The sequence below is a fragment of the Macaca thibetana genome, chromosome 17 (genome assembly GCF_024542745.1).
Source record: "Macaca thibetana thibetana isolate TM-01 chromosome 17, ASM2454274v1, whole genome shotgun sequence".
NCBI lineage: Eukaryota > Metazoa > Chordata > Mammalia > Primates > Cercopithecidae > Macaca > Macaca thibetana.
In genome coordinates this window covers 50,878,038-50,890,012 of record NC_065594.1, presented here as the reverse complement: position 1 = coordinate 50,890,012, position 11,975 = coordinate 50,878,038, and positions in this window count along the sequence as shown.

Here is an 11,975-nt window from a genome sequence, read left to right as displayed (position 1 = left end):
ATCTTTTAGAACTAACCTTATCAAAGGCTTTAAAATTTCTAAGTATATGACATTTACTGGTTGTTCATTTGACATAACTATTCACTATTTCAAATAAATTTATTAGAATTCCAACACACATTTGCAGGATTCAAGGGAGAATACCAATCTTTTGTTTATATATTTTTATTTTATTTCATTATAATTTTTTTTTGAGACAGAGTCTCACACTGTTGCCTGGGCTGGAGTACAGTGTCACGATCTTGGCTCACTGCCTCAGCCTCCCCAGTAGCTGGGATTATAGGCGCCCACCACCATGTCTGGCTAATTGTTTGTATTTTTAGTAGAGACAGAGTTTCACTATGTTGGCCAGGCTGGTCTTGAACGCTTGACCTTGTGATCCACCCGCCTCAGCCTCCCAGAGTGCTGGGATTACAGGAGTGAGCCACCGCGCCCGGCCAAGAATTTTTTTTTTTGGAAACAAAAAAAAAAATAGACAATATAGAACAACACACTGACTGTTAAACGACTTGTCAAACTATTCCATGTGGTAGTAATCTTGTCTGTAACATTCTAATAATTCTTCTTAAAAGTAAATGTAATACTTTTAAAAGTATAACACTAAATGTAATTATTTTAGATGTCTCATATTTTAGGATAACTTTTTATTTTTATTGTTTTCCATTATCACTGCTTTCTTTTAATCTACCTTTATTGATATAAATCTATATTTATAGATTTATACATTTATATAGATTTATCTTCATTCAAAAATTCTAAAGCACAATTTTATGTTTAATTATAGTTCCTGCTTAAATTAGCACATGCATTAATTTTTCATTATGTACTATGTTCAGATCATACAATGATTTACATATTGCACAGAAATGCTCCCAGAGGAATATATCTTTGGTCTACAATATCCTGTAACTATTGACCTGGGCTATGTTCAGCTGATGACCTTAAAATGGATGTGCTCCACACATTGTTACTAGAATAATTAATCATGAATATGTGATCATATAGAGATTTTGCAGATATTGGCATTTTTCTCATGATCAAAAGCACTTGCTAATATTGCTATAAATATTTGGCAGACTTTCTTAATAAAACTTAATATTTACTATTACTTATATTTTTAATTCCCTTTCCTTACACCTGAATTTATGCTATATTCAACAATGGTAAACCCTTCAAAGGTATGCATAAAAACCATGTTATTTTTTGTATTTTAATTTCAATTGCCATTTGCAAGTAATTTTACTAAATTGGTTATTTCAAGGTTTTCTATGTTCCAATAAAGTTTCTAACTTTCTTAGTGTCTATAACTAACTTTCTTAACAGACCCTATTAATTTTTCTTGAAATGTGTTGCATTCTCCCTAGAGCACTAATGCACTTTTGTAAAGTGGTGGCTAGTACTCTACTACACAGAGTGGGGAAAACTGATTAATTGCTTTTAGAATAGTAAATGAAGCCTTTTAATTTAATGAATATTTCAACAGAACCAATTCACTTTGTCTCTCTAAAGGCAAAATCCCATAGGGAGAATTTCTTTTGGGTGACCTAGAGAGCAAATTGGAACCTCTATGTGGTTGGCATACAACCATATGTTTTCACAAGCATGTAGGTTGTCTGTATACCTCTAATATATTACTCTTAACCGAAAATACATTTGGTGTCAAGAGTTTAGATTTACAAATTATCCTTCAGTATTGTGAATTGTGAGGCCAGGGCATGGGTTCTCTCTATTTGAGGTCTGTTTATACTAAGTACACTCCTGAAGTTGCAATGCTTAAAAGGCAGGAGGGTATAATGGATATGCTGGTAGACTAAGAGCATGTCTGTGTGTGGTAAGGAGAATGAACTGCATCTTAAATCCTGTGAGCTTGACATAATGCAACTCATTTATGTGACACAGCCATTTGGATCTTTGAACTAGCTTGATTTTATAATCATAGTCTTGGATTATAAGCCAAACATTAAGACAATTTTTTTTTTCTATTTAACACTTTCTTATTTTTGGCTAGTCTTTTGGGCTTCACTTTCTGTTTTTTTTTTTCTTTTGAAAATGTAATAACCACATTGATTATTAAGTAGCTTTATGAATATCATTTTCCTCTGATGGAAAGCAGTATAATAACAACTATTTATAATTTTATTCAATTTGAAAACTCTTATTTTTTCATGAATGTACGTACCTAAGTATTTGGGAAAATATTAAGACATTAAAAAAATCAACCTCAGAGGTTGGTTCGGTATTCATTAAAAGCATATTCAGTTTAGTTTTTCTGATGCTCTTGGCAATTTAATTTTTCTGATTTTTATAGAAACTTCAGACATATGCTTCATGATTGCTTAATACAAATGTTCTGAGAGCAAAGCAAAACAATTTAAGAATTGTAAGATAATGAATGTGAACGTTCTACATAAATGTTATATAGATGTGTACATTTTTCATATCCATTCATGGATATGAAAAATTAGCTTTTTTATATCCATAGCATGCTAACATAACATTGCAATTTTTTAATTCACATATTTTTATTTGAATATTTGCTTATGATTATTTCTTTCTTGGATGCCAGTTTGAAATTAACTGATACTTCTTTAGTCCTGTAAAGTGTTCTAAGTATATTCATTAAATTCAGATCAATGGAGATTTATAAAACGTACCGAAGTATTTAAATTAAGAAGGCTAGCCAACAGGGCTTAAAGTTGAATGATAAAACACCATAGAAAAAGAAATTACAAAATCATCTTAAGAAGTCTTGTCTTACAACAAGCCTAACTGAAAAGATGTGAAAACTAAAAAGAACATCGGAAATCTCTAGTAAGTTATTTGATTCTTTATATATTAGCATAAACAAAATTGGCAGTGATATAAACTTATTTCTAATGTTTAGACAAGCAGAAATTAGAAACTCATGTAAATAGTTGTTTGAAGATAGAGTAAGAGCAGTATTTTTCAATTCTTTTGACCCTGAACTTACATTTACAAGTAATTTTATAGTGAATCCTATATAGCAGGTAAATCGATAAAGATGGATTTCCTATGTTTGAAGCTTTTATGAAGTATTGGGGCCTCCACTTGGCTTCCCCTTATCCTCACTCCTCCTCCCCAGCAGTCTGAAGGAGGTTTTCCTGAATATCAGTTCAGAATATCTGGGGAAATTTGCTGCATGGAAGCAGAAAAAATTAAAAGGTTCAGTGAACATTGTTTCCAAAATCTAATTTACTTTCAGTGTAACAATTGAATGTCATAAGAAATTTTGTATTCTTCACTGAGTTGTTTTAGGTTGGTTTCATCTCAAAATATATCTATATTCTTTCAAGACACTCTCAAACACTCATTTTACAAGAGTTGTCATTATCTATGAATTGCTTTAAGTTGGACAGCTCATATTTTTCCCTTTGAAGGTAATTTGAACAGCTTGGTATAGAATATTTATGGAAGACACGAATATATGGATATACCGAAGACGACTAACGCAGTACATTTATACAGTCTGAAGTCTATAGCTGCCCTCACGAAACAGGTGGTCAGAACTAGACTGAAAGAGTTTTTGTGGCTACAGTGAAAATTGTGTGCAACCCTTTAGGGTCAATCCCAAAACTAGTTAAGATGCATCATTTTATGTCACAGTTTTTCATAGGCAACGATACAAAAGAATCATTAAAAAAAGAATAGCTTCTTCAATGTTTATTTAAATTATTATTTATCATACCACATGTATTGATAATATATTAGTTTGCTAGACCTGCCATCACAAAATACCATAGGTAGGATGACTTAAATGAAATTCATTTTTTTTAAAGTTCTGGAGGCTAATAATCTAAGATCAATGTGTCAAGGAGTGATGATTTTTTCTGAGGTCCATGAGGCAAGTACCTCTTCCGAGCCTCTGTCCTTGACTTGTAGATGGCCTTTTTCTCTTTATATCTTTACATTGCTTTCTTCCTTATGTCCAGTTTCCTTTTCTTATAAGAACATGGTGAAACCCCGTCTCTACTAAAAAATACAAAAAACTAGCCAGGCGAGGTGGCGAGCGCCTGTAGTCCCAGCTACTCGGGAGGCTGAGGCCGGAGAATGGCGTAAACCCCGGAGGCGGAGCTTGCAGTGAGCCGAGTTCATGCCACTGCACTCCAGCCTGGGCAACAGAGGAGACTCCGTCTCAAAAAAAAAAAAAAAAAAATCATTAATCATATCAGATTAAGGCCCACTCCAATGACCACGTTTTAACATAATTTCCTTTATAATGCCCCTCCCTTCAAACATAATCACATTCTGAAGTATCGGAAGTTAAAACATTAATATATGAGTTTTTGGTGTGACACCGTTCAGCCCCTAACAGATCATGAATTATAAATTACATTTTCTGTGTCTATCTTTTATTGATAAAAAATTTACATACAATAAAATACATCAATTCTAAGGTATCGTTTGATCCATTTTGACAAATTAATATACCCATGCATAACTATACACCAACAAGACACAGGTCATACTCATCAGCCCCAAATTTCCCTCATGCTCCTTTTTATTAATCTGCCCCAACCTCAATCTGAGCTTTGGTTAAAAACTAATCTGCTTTCAGCCATTACAAATTAATTTGCATTTTCCTATATTTCAATTAAATGAAATGATTTAATATGTCCTCTTCTGTATCTGTCTGGTTGTACTCATACAACATTCTACTATAATCCAATATATTATCCTATCATACTGTCCTTTCCAAGTGCCTCTAGAAATTGAAATGCCCCCTTCTTCATTCTTGATATTGGTAACATTTTTTCTCTTCTCTCTGTATCTCAGTATTTGAAAACAAAGCCACAGGTGTATCAATTTTTATGAATATTTTCAATCAACATCTTAAGGTTTTATTAAAATATTTATTGTTTATACATTTTCTATATAATTGATCCCCATTGTTCAATTTTTTTCTTTCCTTATACTTACTACCTTTAGTCTTAAATTGCTCTTGTTTTCCTAGACTCTAATGTGGAGAATACGTTTTTGTTTTAAACTTTCTTTTACTAATATAAACATTTAGAACTATACATAATATTCTAAGAATTGCTTTAACCGCATATAACAAATTTTGATATATTCTGGGTATTTATTATCATTTGAGACACTAATTTTCCATATCATTTATTCTTTGACTTTTGAATTGTTTAGAGATGCCTTGCATAATTTCCAAATGTTTAATGTTTTTAAAATTTAATTTCAAAACCAGAATTTGTCAAGGAACATATGCTGTATGATTTACATTCTTTCAAATGTAGAGTCTTACTTATAAAACAGTACAGGATCTATCTTGGTGAATGCTAATTTGTGCTAAAAATAATATATATCACACAATTGATGTGGTGATCAGGTAAAAGTGTTTTGTGCAATCTGGCTGAACTTTTGTTTAGTTTTTATATTAATTACTGGAACAAAGGTGATACAATTCCCAACTGTCATGTATATTTCCCTTTAATTCTGTCAGTTATTATTTCATGCATTTAAAAACTGTTGTAAGATATATTCATATGTAATTGTTAAAACTTTGTGATACAGTTGAGCTCAGTGACTCATACCTGTAATCCTAGCACTTTGAGAGGCCGAGGCAGATGGATCACCTGAGGTTAGGAGTTTGAGACCAGCCTGGCCAACATGGTAAAACCCCATCTCAATTAAAAATACAAAATTAGCCAGGCAAGATGGCACATGCCTGTAATCCCAGCTACTCGGGAAGTTGAGGCAGGAGAATCACTTGAACTCAGAAAGCAGAGGTTGCAGGGAGCCAAGATCACACCATTGCACTACAGCCTGGGCAAAAAGAGTAAACTCCATCACACACACATACACACACACACACACACACACACACGTACACACACACAGACACCAAATTTGAGATACATCAATATTTCATTATAATTTAATATCCCTAGATTATTGTCTCTAATAACACTCCTTGTATTTCAGTTTTGTTTTCTGATATTAATCACTCAAGATGTTCATACTTTCTGGTTGCAGGTTATCTGTTTCCATCTTTTCACATTCAATATACTTAAATATTATATAGTGATGAGCTGCTTAACAATAGGGATAAGTTCTGAGAAATGCATCATTAGATGATTTTGTTGTGTGAACATGATAGAGGAAACATACATAAAACTAGATACACATGCACACACACACACACTTTGGTTCCATGGTATAACCTATTGCTCCCAGGCTAAAAAAGGAATGATGCTATACTAAATACTGTAGACAATTATGATACAATGGTATCTAAATATATGTAAATATAGAAAAAGTAAGTATAAATACAGTATTAAGCTTTTTAATATTCTTCTGAAATTCCTTATTGACATTCTAGAGATATCTATTTACATTATATTTTTGTGTTTGTTTTGGGAATTAGGTTATGGTTCTTTAGTGTATTCTCCTTACATGTTATATTTAATTATTTCTGGTAAATATTAAAAATGTGTTTGCAGTGCTCTATTTCCATTTATACCTTCATTCTATTGCTATTTTTTATTTGCATTTTATCTACCTGCACAACTATATAGTGCTATAATTTTTGCTTCTACAGTTACATGATTTTAGGAAAGAAAAGACAAAGTATGTGTGTGTGCTCTGTGTGTGTGTGTGTGTGTGTGTGTGTGTGTGTGTGTTTATTTATTTATATTTGCCCACTGCTTACCATTTCCAGTGTTCTTCATTCATATTCATCCCACCATCTGGCACTATTTTCTTTAGCCTGATGCTTAGTTCTTTCAGCTTTTTGTTTATATGTTCATTGTCCATGTCTTTATGTCGTTTTCAGTTTTTGAAAACAAATTTGCTGGATTCAAAGATTTAGTTGACAAATTATACTTTTTCTTTCAGAATACATCACATGTTGTTATGTTACAATTGTTTGTCATTTTAAAAAGCCATTAATTATAATGCTTTCTTTTGTAAACAAAGCATTTTACTTTTGTACATAAAGAGATTTTCTCTAGTAACTATTAGAATTTTTTTTCCTTAACCTTTCAGCAATACTAAGGAGTGATTAAAAAATTTTTTTAGGGAAATTTTCAGTCATTACTTTTTTCAGGTATTTTTGCTGTCTCTTTCTGTCTTCCATCTTTCTGGGATTTAAATTTTGCTTAAAAAATCACCTGATATTACCTCATATGTCTTTCAGACTCGTTTCAGTTTTAATTCCTTTTCCTCTGTTTTCTGGATTGAATAACTTATTTTGATTTATCGTAAAAGACCTCATTCTTTATTTGGCCATTTCCATGTCTGTCATGACTGTCTAACAATTATTTTATTTCAGTTATTGTACTAGTCAGCCTTAGTGTTTCTTTTTGCAATATTTTATCTATCAAAGTCCTCTATTTGTCTTTTTTAAAAAATAATTTGAACATACTTATAAAAGCTGCTTTAAGTCTTAGCTTGCTACATGCAATGTCTGGATCCACTTGAAGTCAGTTTCTGCAGACTGCCTTTTATCCCAAGTACAGGTCACACTTTTCTGTTTCTTTGGATGTCTATGTAAGATTGGTTGAAAACTAGACATCATACATAAGATGTATCAGTGACTCTAGATTCTGTTAAACTTTTCAGAGGATTCACATTTTTTCAATTCTGTTAGGCATTTGACCGCCTCAAACTATAAACTGTGTTTTCTTCCCCAGAGTATAGAAGTTTATACATCTGCTAATTTCTTATTTTCTGCTTATTTTATTCTAATATGATTTTACTCTGGTCCTTATAGTTTTGCCCTATAGCTGCACAGTTTGATGGTCAGCCAACTGTTTGGGTATAGTTTATACACAAATTTTGGGTCTTAGCCTCTCTTTGTTCTCTGTTTCTATATAATGCCTCATAAATGTCTAGGTTCTCCGATCGTCTTTGTCTCTGTCTTACATCTCAAAGAGTCAGGTTTTAAATTCGTATTGTCTAAGCTGTGCATAGATTTGAAATGCATTTAGTTAAAAAAACAAAACCAAACAACAGACTTAAAAATAGCCAGTAAATGTTTATCTCTTAGGAATACATCCTTCTCTAGACCCTATTTATGGAGGACCTTCATAGTGAAGAATATTTCAAACCTCTAGTTACATGACAAGATGAATTATCTATTAAATATAAGGCTAGCAGAATACTATTTTCAGACATACGAAGTCTCAAAAAATGTGCTTCCCTTGTATTCTATCTTAGAAAACTACTGAAAGATGTGTTTCCCCAAGATGAATGATCAGATCAAGAAAACTATGAGAGCTCATCCAGGAAAAAAAGGGGTCTATCTTCACAAAGTGAGAAAGTTACCCCTGAGGGTGATAAAGAAGGATGAGTCCACATTGTATGCTGTGCATCAAAAACAGCAAATGAGATCCACCCTTCAGAAAGAGGAAATTATTTAATACTTGAGGTATTTGAGAGACCTAAGAGAAAATTTAAGGTACTAAGGAGAATCTGAGAATACATTAGGTTTGAAATTTAAGCATAAGCAAAAGTAAAGTCATTCTAATTTCAGGGAAATCATAATGTTGTGCAAGAAAGGTTGATTTTAAATATCATTTTGTTCCGTTAACAGATGAGGAAACACAGACAAAAATGTAAGCATGTTGTGGTAAAAAAATCAATAGAATTCAAACATCTAGCCACAGGATGATAGTTACACACAGAAGTGTCTTATCTTGGGTAAGGTTGCTCCTTTTGAGCTATTAAAAATGGTTGCTTTCCGAGAGGCTGAGGCAGGAGAATTGCAGTAAGCAGAGATCGCGCCATTGCATTCCAGCCCGGGCAACAAGAACCAAATTCCATCTCAAAAAAAAAAAAAAAAAAAAAAAAAAAAAAGAAAAAAAAAAAGTTGCTTTCAATTTAATTGTGCAGCTCTAATCAGTCTTGAGCAAAACCCCATCACTACATGTTATCTTTGGTTTAGTGTCAATACTGTTACTTTCTGCTGCATTTCAGTAATACTTTCCATGAAGTTTTATCCTGAGAAATTCCTAAAAATAAGAGACATTTTAGTGAAAAAAATGTACATTTAAATATACATTTAATGTTAACTATATGGTAAAATCATTACTCTTAATTCAAACATCTTTTTCTCCCAATTAAGTTTGTTTTGAATGTAACATAATCCCAAAATCTATTTCTTAAAGATTATTTTTCCTATTTTCATTTAAATTTCTGAGGCTTTTAGCCTGCATAGGGAAAAACTGTGGGAAGGTTAAGTGGCTAAATGTTTATCATTTTAAGGCAAAATCATAAACTACAAAAGGGACAAAGTACAAACTTTTACATTCCACAAGATTATCTACTTCAGTATGATAACCAAAAGTGAATCAGTGCTCTATGTTTGGTTTACATCTGCCTTTTAAGTATTAGAAAATACTTGCTTCTCTCAACCACTCCTATTTACTTCATCTTTTCAGCTGGGAAAACACTTTTCTCTGAATTGATGACTACTTATTTTTCAGCTAAAGTAAATACAGGTCTATATCTCTTTTCATTTGTGTGAGAAGCTGACACATTCTGTCACAACATAGCTTGAGTAAATGGGAAAGTGACAGCTTCCTGGCAAAATTTTAAAGAGATAAACATCTATTTTTGTTTAAACAGCCACTAAAAAATCAGATAGAAGCTTTCCAGGTTGAAAGGATAAAGAATGCATGAGCAGGGCAAATTGGTAAATTAATGCACGCAAGAAAACTTCTGATATTTGGCTCTATGATTTTTAACCACAGCACACTATTTTCTGAGATTAAATAATAAATTTTTAAGGAATAAATTCCATCAAGATAATATAATTATCAAAAAAGATTCCTATAATTTTAAACAAATACAATATTAATATACTTTGGGATATTTTCTATTTTTAAATATCAAATATTTGCTTTTTTTACTGAAGTGTGTTCCAGTTTTAGTCAAATAATATATTTCTAACAGTATATTATGTTATTTAAAAATGGCTCTAATAAAATTATTATTAATTAGTCTTTATATAACACTTTCAAAATCACACATTTTAGAAAAATTTTTATGACTAGTTTACAATTTTCACATAAACATGTTTACCTTCATTCAGGCTTATTTTTCTTAGAATCTATTCACATAGTATGCCAAATTATTATCTCAGACATTGGTATTATTTATAACCCTTGTACTTTTTCTCCTGTTTGAAAGAACTTTAAAACATAGAGCCTTATAATTTGTCATTAATTTATGTAACACAAGGTGAGTGGATACGTCATAGTAAATTTAGTATAAATAATTTAGTAAACAAGACATTTGTGTTACTTATTGAAAGAAAACAAAATGAATGTAAGTCAGAGCTATATATTAACTCATATTTATAATTCCTGTTGATATTAATCCTTTTTATATCACTGCAAACTTATTCTTCAGCGTATTCTTGAGCAAATAAACTAGTGTTTAATCTTGTTCCTTCTCAGTTGCTCTAGTAACACTGAGCACAGCACCGAAACAACAACAGTGGAGGTCTGCATTTCGGTCTCATCACCCTCCACACCTCCCCAGAAAAAACACTGCACATTTTTTGAAAAGAAAGAATGGCAGGAGATTTCCATTTACTGTTCACTTACAAAACAGAGATTGACAGTACTGAAAAATACTTGCATACACTGCTACTGATTAAGTAGAATCAAATATTGAGAACTGATGTTATATAATTAGCACAATTGGCAATTAAATTCAACAATGCCATATTCAAATTATTCCTACAGTTTGGCTAAAATGGATTTTTCATAGAAGGTGATTGAGGAAGTTTCACAGATTACAAACTGCAGTTGCTTTAAACAAAATTATTGTACTCAACTACCAACTAAATTTGAAATACTTTATTCCTTTAATTAAAAAAAAAAAAAAAACCAAAACTCTAAAATACCTTTTTTTGTGTCTTACTGTTTAAAATTTTTTTGAATTTATGTTATGGAAAAAATGTCACTAGTTTACATGTATGTAGGCATTTAAACTTGAACTTAATTGTGGACTTCGTCACTGGCCTTTTCTCTGACAGCCTTTCTGATTTACTTACACAGAAAGAATTTGGGCATGCAGTCAAGATGATCATAAAAATGCAGAAGTGCAATAGCTAAAATATTGACTCTGTGATGGTTAGAATTTTTGATATTTGGACCTTAAAACTGACCTCCTCTGAAGGAAGAAGTGAGAAAGTTGGGCTGGATTTAAATAAACAGCACATTCATTTTACATTGAAGTCTCTTGATTAACAGTAGAAGACATCGCTCCTGAAAGCATCTGCAGTGTCAGTAATTCCATTAACAAAGAAGCCACTTTATTATCAACATACTGTAGATTCATTTTAATGTGTCATTTGCACTTCAAAGTCACATAACTTTTATTATGGTAAATCAATTAAAACTATTTCTCATGATAATTTATCTTCAGCAGAGTTTATCATCTCAGAGAATGCAATATTTCCCAATTTAACTTCCAAGACAAAAGTGATGCAATTTGAATGCCTTTTACTGAGCTTATTAAGCATAAAGATCACAGAAATTTCAAACCCTGAAAGATAACTGTTTCATCTATGTGATAAAATGGAAGCCACATTTTTTGTAGTGAACTATAGGTAGTGAAGACAGTATGCTAATTAGTAATATAACCTCATTTACTGATTTTCTGTGTCTCCCATTTTAAAAGATAATACAGTAAAAGCAGATAGTTGCTTTGATATTAATTTTAAAGAGAACATAAAGATTTATATAAAAACATTTTATTAAAATTGCAAATGAACTGAATTTCAGAATGATGCAGTCACCTGCTTTGTTAGTTTTAATGTCTTTGTAAGAATGTGCTCCAAGGATTTACATCTATTTCTTATCTTTGAAAACTGCCAGGATTTTTGCACCTTTATTGAATATGCCTGAAATAAACAGTCTTAATATCCACTTGCATCTTGAAAATGTTTGATGTAAATGAGATTTTATGCTTTTCTAAATTGAGCAAACTTA